Below are 7,874 nucleotides of genomic sequence, written 5' to 3'. Positions count from 1 at the left end.
AGAGCCTCCGGAACTGCTGCCGCCGACGCCCGGCTGGGCCCCGCCGATGCCCGCGCGCCCCCGGGCCCCTGACACACAGGAGATTCTTCAGGCTCACTTTCAAGTGCTTCGTGGACTGCTTCTGACTGCACCGCCTGTGCCCCGCACCCCGCCGCCCGCCCTCCGCCCCGTCCCCCAGCCCGGCCACCCCCCGGCCCCCGGCCGGCCCGCGCCCTCGGGGCCCTCCCTGGTGCCGCTGGTGCCCCGCGCCTGACCGCAGCCCCCCGCAGGGTGCCGCGACCCCAGCCCGGCCGTGAGGCCCGCTGGGGCTATGGCGAAGAAGAGCACCGAGAACGGCATCTATAGCGTGTCCGGCGACCAGAAGAAGGGCCCCCTCATCGCGCCCGGGCCCGACGGGGCCCCGGCCAAGGGTGATGGCCCCGCGGGCCTGGGGACAACCGGCGGCGGCCTGGCTGTGCCGCAGTGCAAGATAGACCTGGACGCGCCAGATGGACTTCATCATGTCGTGCGTGGGCTTCGCGGTGGGCCTGGGCAACGTGTGGCGCTTCCCCTACCTGTGCTACAAGAATGGCGGAGGTGAGCTCCCCCACCCCCCGCGGCCCCCTCCACCAGCAGGCTGCCAGCCCCCGACGCCCGACCCCCAACCCCCGGAGCCGCCGCGGAGGAGTGAAGTCCGGGCAGCGGTTGGCCCCTGGGCACGCGGGGTTGGGGCCGCCCCTGGTCCACCGCTGCTGCTCGGTGGCTGGGCCGGGCGCCTTCACCCCTCTCGCAGTCATGTGCCTGGCAGGGTGAGGGGCAGGGGCCGGCGATGCCCGCGAGGCTCCCCCCAGACTCCTGGGCTGGAAGGAGCGATTGGCCGCCGAGGTGGGAAAGCAGGCCTGCGCCTTGGGGTCTCCTCGAGGTAAGGAGCCCTGGCTGCCCCTGTGGGTTGGGCACACAAGCGGCACATTGTGTGGGCCCCCCACGTGTGCACACACAGGAACACACACACACACACACACACAATGGGCCACTCTGTCCCTCTCCCTGCCCTCCCCTCCCCTCTCGGCCCTCCTGCCCCTCCCCTCTGGCCCGGGCCTGGAACACTGGGTACCTGAGCCAGGCTTGGGAATCCTGCGGCCTGGCCCGCCTGGTGCCGCCACTGGACACACTGCATGCACGTCCCATACCCGCCTGCCTGCCCGGGCCCAGCTTAGCAAGAGCGATGGGCACGTGTGTGTCCTGTGACTACAAAACAGCATTGGGGTTTCTGGAAGCCGAAGTGACCCGGTGATGGGTGGGAAACAGGTCCAGAGCAAAGGCCTTTGCCCAAGGTTAGGAGAAGGATGCTGGGACCTGGAGTCAGGCAAGTTGCAGCCAAGCTCGGCCTCTGAGTAGTGGAGCGAGCCCAGCCAGGGCAAGGGTAGGAGGCCCAGAGAGGAGAAGGGGGTAGTGGCACCCAGCTCTCCCTGCCCTTTTGCCACCCCCACCCCAGCCTGCTGGGCAGGGCCTGTGTCATGCCCTGCCTATCTCCTGTAGAGCCTGACTCCCTGGGCTTGCTAAGGCCGGCCTGGCCCCTCTTCCCACACCTGTATCCCTCTGTCCTTGCATGTGGCCATCCCACCAGCAGGGGACTGTGACCCACCCGCCCTCTGCCTTGGACCTCACACTTGCAGGCAAGCATCCAAGTGCAGGACAGTCGCGCTCCCTGCCTTTGGATGAGCCCCTCAGGCCTGATCACCCAGCCTTGGCGCACATGCACATACGCACGTGCCCTCACTGTGCTGCCTGAAACAGGGAATTGCGGCACTAGGGACAGGCTGCGTGTCTGAGCGTGCGTGTCCTCCATGGCCATCACCCCAAGTGACCGTGGGGGTGGAAGCCCTGTGGGCCTAGCGCCTCTCTGCCACCCAGGGAATAGGGCTTCAATGGCCCAGGGGCTACCGTAGCACCTCTTCAACACACTGAACCCAGCCCCTGAAGACCCTACGTGGGGCCCGAGTCAGTGGCCACCCCTACACTGACTCACCCAGTGGGAAGTTGTGATGAGGCCTTTGGAGTCTGGGCTCGCCCGCTGGGCCAGGGCAGCCTGGCTGGGGGCCACCCTGAGTCCACCCTGTGCCTCCATCCCCAGGTGTGTTCCTTATTCCCTGCATCCTGATAGCCCTGGTCAGAGGAATCCCCATTTTCTTCTTGGAGATCTCGCTGGGCCAGTTCATAAAGGCTGGCAGCATCAATGTCTGGAACGTCTGTCCCCTGTTCAAAGGTGAGCAGCCCTTGGCCAGCCTCAGGGACTGCCCCCTTTTCCCAGCTGGCTCCCACTTGAGAAATCTTTTCCTGTCCTGAGCACCAGGCCTGGGCCACGTGATGGCGTCCCAGTCTCAAGGGGGGAGCCTGGAGGAGATGTTCAGTCCGCACAGTGAACTTGGGGAAGCAGGGACTAGAGGGGGCATAGGCAGGTCCACAAGGCAAGGACAGGCCAGGCATAGCCGGGCTGGGGATGGGACCTGCCCAGCACACTTGGCTCTCTAGGTAGGTCCTACTATTACTGTCCCCAAGGACGCTGGGGCACAGACAGGTGGAGCGACGTACTGAGGTTGCCCAGTACGGGGGCAACTGTCTCCAACACTACCTCAGGCTACTAGAAACTCCCCCCCTCCCCACCACCACCACCACCAGCTGCTGAAGACTGGAGCTACTGGGTGGCCAGGTGGAGGCTTGGACCTCCTGGAACTGCCATGGTGGCAGTGGGACCCACAGAAGGGGCCAGGTGTGTAAGGCTGGAGACTCAACAGCACTTGGTCAGATGGGGACAGGAGGAGAGGGGCTTGCTCTGCCTTGGGTCTAGGGGGCAGCTGGAGGAGAGGAGAGAGGCTGGGGAGTCAGCCCAGTGTTGGGGCTCACACAAGGGGGAGTCCAGGGGAGTCAGGAGCACCACAAACAAGGCTCCAGAAGGACAGACGGTAGGAGCACTGCCAGCCTGGGTGGGGAGATAAAGGGGTGGCAGGGGAGGTGGCCAGGAAAGAATCTACATGGCAAGGACTTCCTGGCCCCAGGCCTGGGCTATGCCTCCATGGTGATCGTCTTCTACTGCAACACCTACTACATCATGGTGCTGGCCTGGGGCTTCTATTACCTGGTCAAGTCCTTTACCACCACGCTGCCCTGGGCCACATGTGGCCACACCTGGAACACTCCCGACTGTGTGGAGATCTTCCGCCATGAAGGCTGTGCCAGTGCCAGCCTGGCCAACCTCACCTGTGACCAGCTTGCTGACCGCCGGTCCCCTGTCATCGAGTTCTGGGAGTGAGTCCAGCACCTCTGGGCCAAGCCCATCCCATCCCCCAGGTCTCCCTCATGTTGCCCGGCTCCAGGGGAATGTCCCTGAGAGGGGACCAGGTTGTTTCTTGGCAGTCCCTCCTGGACCCTGCCTGCCATTGTCTGCCCTCGGAGAGTCCTGGGGCCAGCCCCAGGGGCTGCGCCAGGTCAGCCTTGCTCCTGGGTTCGGCAGCCTATCACTGTCCTGGTCACTCCCGCCTGATGGGGGAGCTGGGGCTGCATGTGGGGTGGGATGGGAGTGGCCTCCCAAATGCCAGGGGCTCGTGGGCTCCAGGCCCAGCCCAGATGGACAAGAGGGCCCGCTGAACCCTGGGCTGTGGGAGAGAAGGGAGCCACGACTCCTGGGGGTGGATCCTGTGGCTCCATCCTCTGCTGGCACAGGCCTCATGGGACCTCCCTCCCTCCCCTAGGAACAAAGTCTTGAGGCTGTCTGGGGGACTGGAGGTGCCAGGGGCCCTCAACTGGGAGGTGACCCTTTGTCTGCTGGCCTGCTGGGTGCTGGTCTACTTCTGTGTCTGAAAGGGGGTCAAATCCATGGGAAAGGTACCACTAGAGGCATGCAGCGGGGAGGGTGGCTCAGCCCTGGGAGCTGGATGTCTGTGCCAGGCACACCTGTGGCAATGGGAGGTGACCAGACAGAGTCTAGCCCTAAGGAAGGGGGAGGTACTGAAAGCCAAGCAACACTCCCCACCCTGCAAATCCAGGGCCCAGCAGCCTTTGCTCCTGTGGGGAGAGGCCCTGGCAGGCACTGTCCCTTCCCTGTGCCCATCACCCCCACCGGTGCCCTCCTGCCAGTCTCTGACTCTTGTGACAGTCTGGTGGACCTGGTCTGGCCATCTGTTACCTGCCTATCTTGCCTTGGGGACACAGAGCAGAGTCTGGCCACATCCCTTGGGGGCTCCTGGTCAGGCTGGGGAGTCACCTGAACAAAGAAGACAATGTCCAGAGCTGTGGGACATGGCCAGCTCCCTGGGGGACAAGGTCCCCAGAGCAGCATGTGGGAAGAGGGGGCAGACAGTGTGGCAGCCGCGTCTTGCCTGCCTCTGCCTGGCCCAGTTCCACTCTCCACCTGCTCAGCCCCGACCTCTCTCCAGAAGAGGAGAGGGACCTGGCCCTGATCCAATATCCTGATCCCTGCCTGGGCCTCCCACGCGTGCACTGCCCACACACTCACACAGCTCTCACTCCCCACATGCTCCACGCCTCCTGTCCCCACTGAGGAGAGCTCCCAGAGGCTCGCCCGCTCCCCACTGACATGCATCCCTGCAGACAAATGAGGTGCCCAGAGAGCTTCCCCACTGCACTTGCCAGGGCTTCCAGGGCCCAGCCTTGCCCCTAGCTTCCTCTGGCAGGAGCCATGGCTCGGAGGAGAATGGGGACCTCTGAACATACCTGCCCGCAAGGGGGACCAGAGGTGCTCGGAGTAGGCTTGTGAGGGAAGTGGTGCCGCAGCCCCCGCTGAGCAGCCTGGCCCCCAAGATCGTGTACTTCACTGCTACATTCCCCTACGTGGTCCTGGTCGTGCTGCTGGTGCTTGGAGGGCTGCTGCCTGGCGCCCTGGACAGCATCATTTACTCTCTCAAGCCTGACTGGTCAAAGCTGGGGTCCCCTCAGGTGAGGTGAAGGTGGGGAGGCTGCAGCAGGGCGTTGTGGGGGAGCCCTGCAGGCCCCTCATGCCTGTGCTCTCCGGCCCTCCTCTAGGTATGGATAGATGTGGGGACCCAGATTTTCTTTTCTTATGCCGTTGGCCTGGGGGCCCTCACAGCCCTGGGCAGCTACAACCGCTTCAACAACAACTGCTACCAGTAAGCACTGCTGCCCTGCCACCCGTGCCCTGTCCCACCCTGCCCTGCCCAGCAGCCTAACCCATCCACTCTGGCCCCTCCACCCCTCTGGGATGCCATCATCCTGGCTGTCATCAACAGTGGGACCAGCTTCTTTGCTGGCTTCGTGGTCTTCTCCATCCTGGGCTTCATGGCTGCAGAGCAGGGCATGCACATCTCCAAGGTGGCAGAGTCAGGTAGGGCCCTACCCCCAGCCCCGCCTCCAGAGCAGCAACTGCCACCCAGATGCATGATGTACAAGAACATGCAATAGAAATGCTGAAAAGTGATGAGGATTCAAACAGAACTTGTCAGATTGTGGGCCTGTGGGGGCAGGTCCTGGGATTTTTCAATGTTGACAGAGACAGGACCTCCCAGCCCCTGCTGCATGACCCAGGGTTGACAGCACCTCAGAGGCAGGCGTGGGCATGGGCGCGAGTGTTGCAGTCAGGGCTCAGGGTGCGCGCAGGGCAGGACATCGGCTGCAAGGTCTAGAGCCTGCACCTTTCCCACAGGGCCGGGCCTGGCCTTGATCGCCTACCCACAGGCTGTCACACTGATGCCAGTGGCCCCACTCTGGGCTGCCCTGTTCTTCTTCATGCTGTTGCTGCTTGGTCTCGACAGCCAGATTTGCATGGGGCTCTGGGACAGGGAGCCAGGAGAGGGGCGGAGTGAGGGCTGCAGGCAAGGAAAGGGGTGGAGGGTGGTGCGGGGCTCGGCCTGAGCTGGCCTGGCCACAGTTTGTAGGTGTGGAGGGCTTCATCACCGGCCTCCTCGACCTCTTCCCAGCCTCCTACTACTTCTGTTTCCAAAGGGAGATCTCTGTGGCCCTCTGTTGTGCCCTCCGCTTTGTCATTGATCTCTCCATGGTGATTGATGTGAGTGGGGTGGGGGGTCTGCCTGTGACCTCTGGTGGCCGTCCGCCATCCTCCCTGACTGGGCTCTGTCCCCCAGGGTAGGATGTGTGTCTTCCAGCTGTTTACTACTCAGCCAGCGGCAACACCCGGCTCTGGCAGGCCTTTTGGGAGTGCGTCGTGGAGGCCTGGGTGTATGGTAGGTCATGGCTGAGGGCTGGACTGGGGCATGGTGGCAGGGAAGGCAGGTCTCCAGCTTGGCCCTCCCGCCTCACCTTGCCACAGGAGCTGACCGCTTCATGGACGACATTGCCTGTATGATCGGGTACCGACCTTGCCCCTGGATGAAATGGTGCTGGTCCTTCTTCACCCCGCTGGTCTGCATGGTAAGGGCTGGGGAAGGTGGGGCGGGGTAGGGGGGGAGGTGGGGTGGGGTGGGGGCCCCATTACCCACGGCATTCTGGTCTGTAGGGCATCTTCATCTTCAACGTTGTGTACTACGAGCCGCTGGTCTACAACAACACCAACGTGTACCCGTGGTGGGGTGAGGCCATGGGCTGGGCCTTCGTGCTGTCCTCCATGCTGTGCATGCCACTGCACCTCCTGGGCTGCCTCCTCAGGGCCAAGGGCACCATGGCTGAGGTAAGGCTCCCTCCCGGCCTGCCCTCCCCTCCCCTGCTGTGAACATTCAACCCATCCTGCTTCCTAGCCAAGGAGTGGCCCTGACTAGGGTGGCAGGGAGTGGGAGCTGGAGAGAGGCAGAGGAAGTCACCATGCGGACGAGCAGGTGACCCTGGGGGCTTCAACATGTCCTCTCCTGCAGTGCTGGCAGCACCTGACCCAGCCCATCTGGGGCCTCCACCACTTGGAGTACCGAGCTCAGGATGCAGATGTCAGGGGCCTGACCACCCTGACCCCAGTGTCCGAGAGCAGCAAGGTTGTCGTGGTGGAGAGTGTCATGGGACAGCTCAGCTCACATCACCAGCTTACCTCTGGTAGTCATAGCAGCCCCTGCTTCATCCCCACCCCACCCCTCCAGGGGGCCTGCCTTTCCCTGACACTTTTGGGGTCTGCCTGGGAGAGGAGGGGAGAAAGCACCATGAGTGCTCACTTAAACCACTTTTTCCATTTTTAATAAAATGCCAAAATTATCACAACCCACCAAAAATAGATGCCTCTCCCCCTCCAGTCCTAGCCCAGCTGGTCCTAGGCCCCGCCTAGTGCCCCACCCCCACCCACAGTGCTGCACTCCTCCTGCCCCTGCCACGCCCACCCCCTGCCCACCTCTCCAGGCTCTGCTCTGTAGCACACCCTTGGGTGACCCCTCACCCCAGAAGCAGCAGTGGCAGCTTGGGAAATGTGAGGAAGGGAAGGAGGGAGAGACGGGAGGGAGGAGAGAGAGGAGAAGGGAGGCAAGGGAGGGGCAGCAGAACCAAGACAAATATTTCAGCTGGGCTATACCCCTCTCCCCATCCCTGTTATAGAAGCTTAGAGAGCCAGCCAGCAGTGGAACCTTCTGGTTCCTGCACCAATCACCACCAATATCAATTGTGTGAGCTTGGGTGCGAGTGCACGCGTGCGTGAGCACGTAGAGTGTATATAGATCTCTATCTCTTAGCAAAGGTGAATACCAGATGTAAATGGTGCCTCTGGGCAAAGGAGGCTTGTATTTTGCACATTTTATAAAAACTTGAGAGAATGAGATTTCTGCTTGTATATTTCTAAAAAGAGGAAGGAGCCCAAACCATCCTCTCCTTACCACTCCCATCCCTGTGAGCCCTACCTTACCCCTCTGCCCCTAGCCTAGGAGTGTGAATTTATAGATCTAACTTTCAGAGGCAAAACAAAAGCTTCGAGCTGTTGCATGTGCGAGTCTGTT

General features: G+C 62.5%; 1 pseudogene; it reads left to right on the top strand.

Annotated features, from left to right (window-relative positions):
* Window positions 1-310: 310 nt before the first annotated feature.
* Window positions 311-7,874, top strand: LOC117974247 (sodium- and chloride-dependent creatine transporter 1-like; annotated as a pseudogene).

Source organism: Pan paniscus, chromosome 18 (genome assembly GCF_029289425.2).
Source record: "Pan paniscus chromosome 18, NHGRI_mPanPan1-v2.0_pri, whole genome shotgun sequence".
Taxonomy (NCBI): domain Eukaryota; kingdom Metazoa; phylum Chordata; class Mammalia; order Primates; family Hominidae; genus Pan; species Pan paniscus.
The sequence above is the reverse complement of the archived record's forward strand: the minus strand, read 5'-3'. Positions and strand labels throughout refer to the sequence as shown.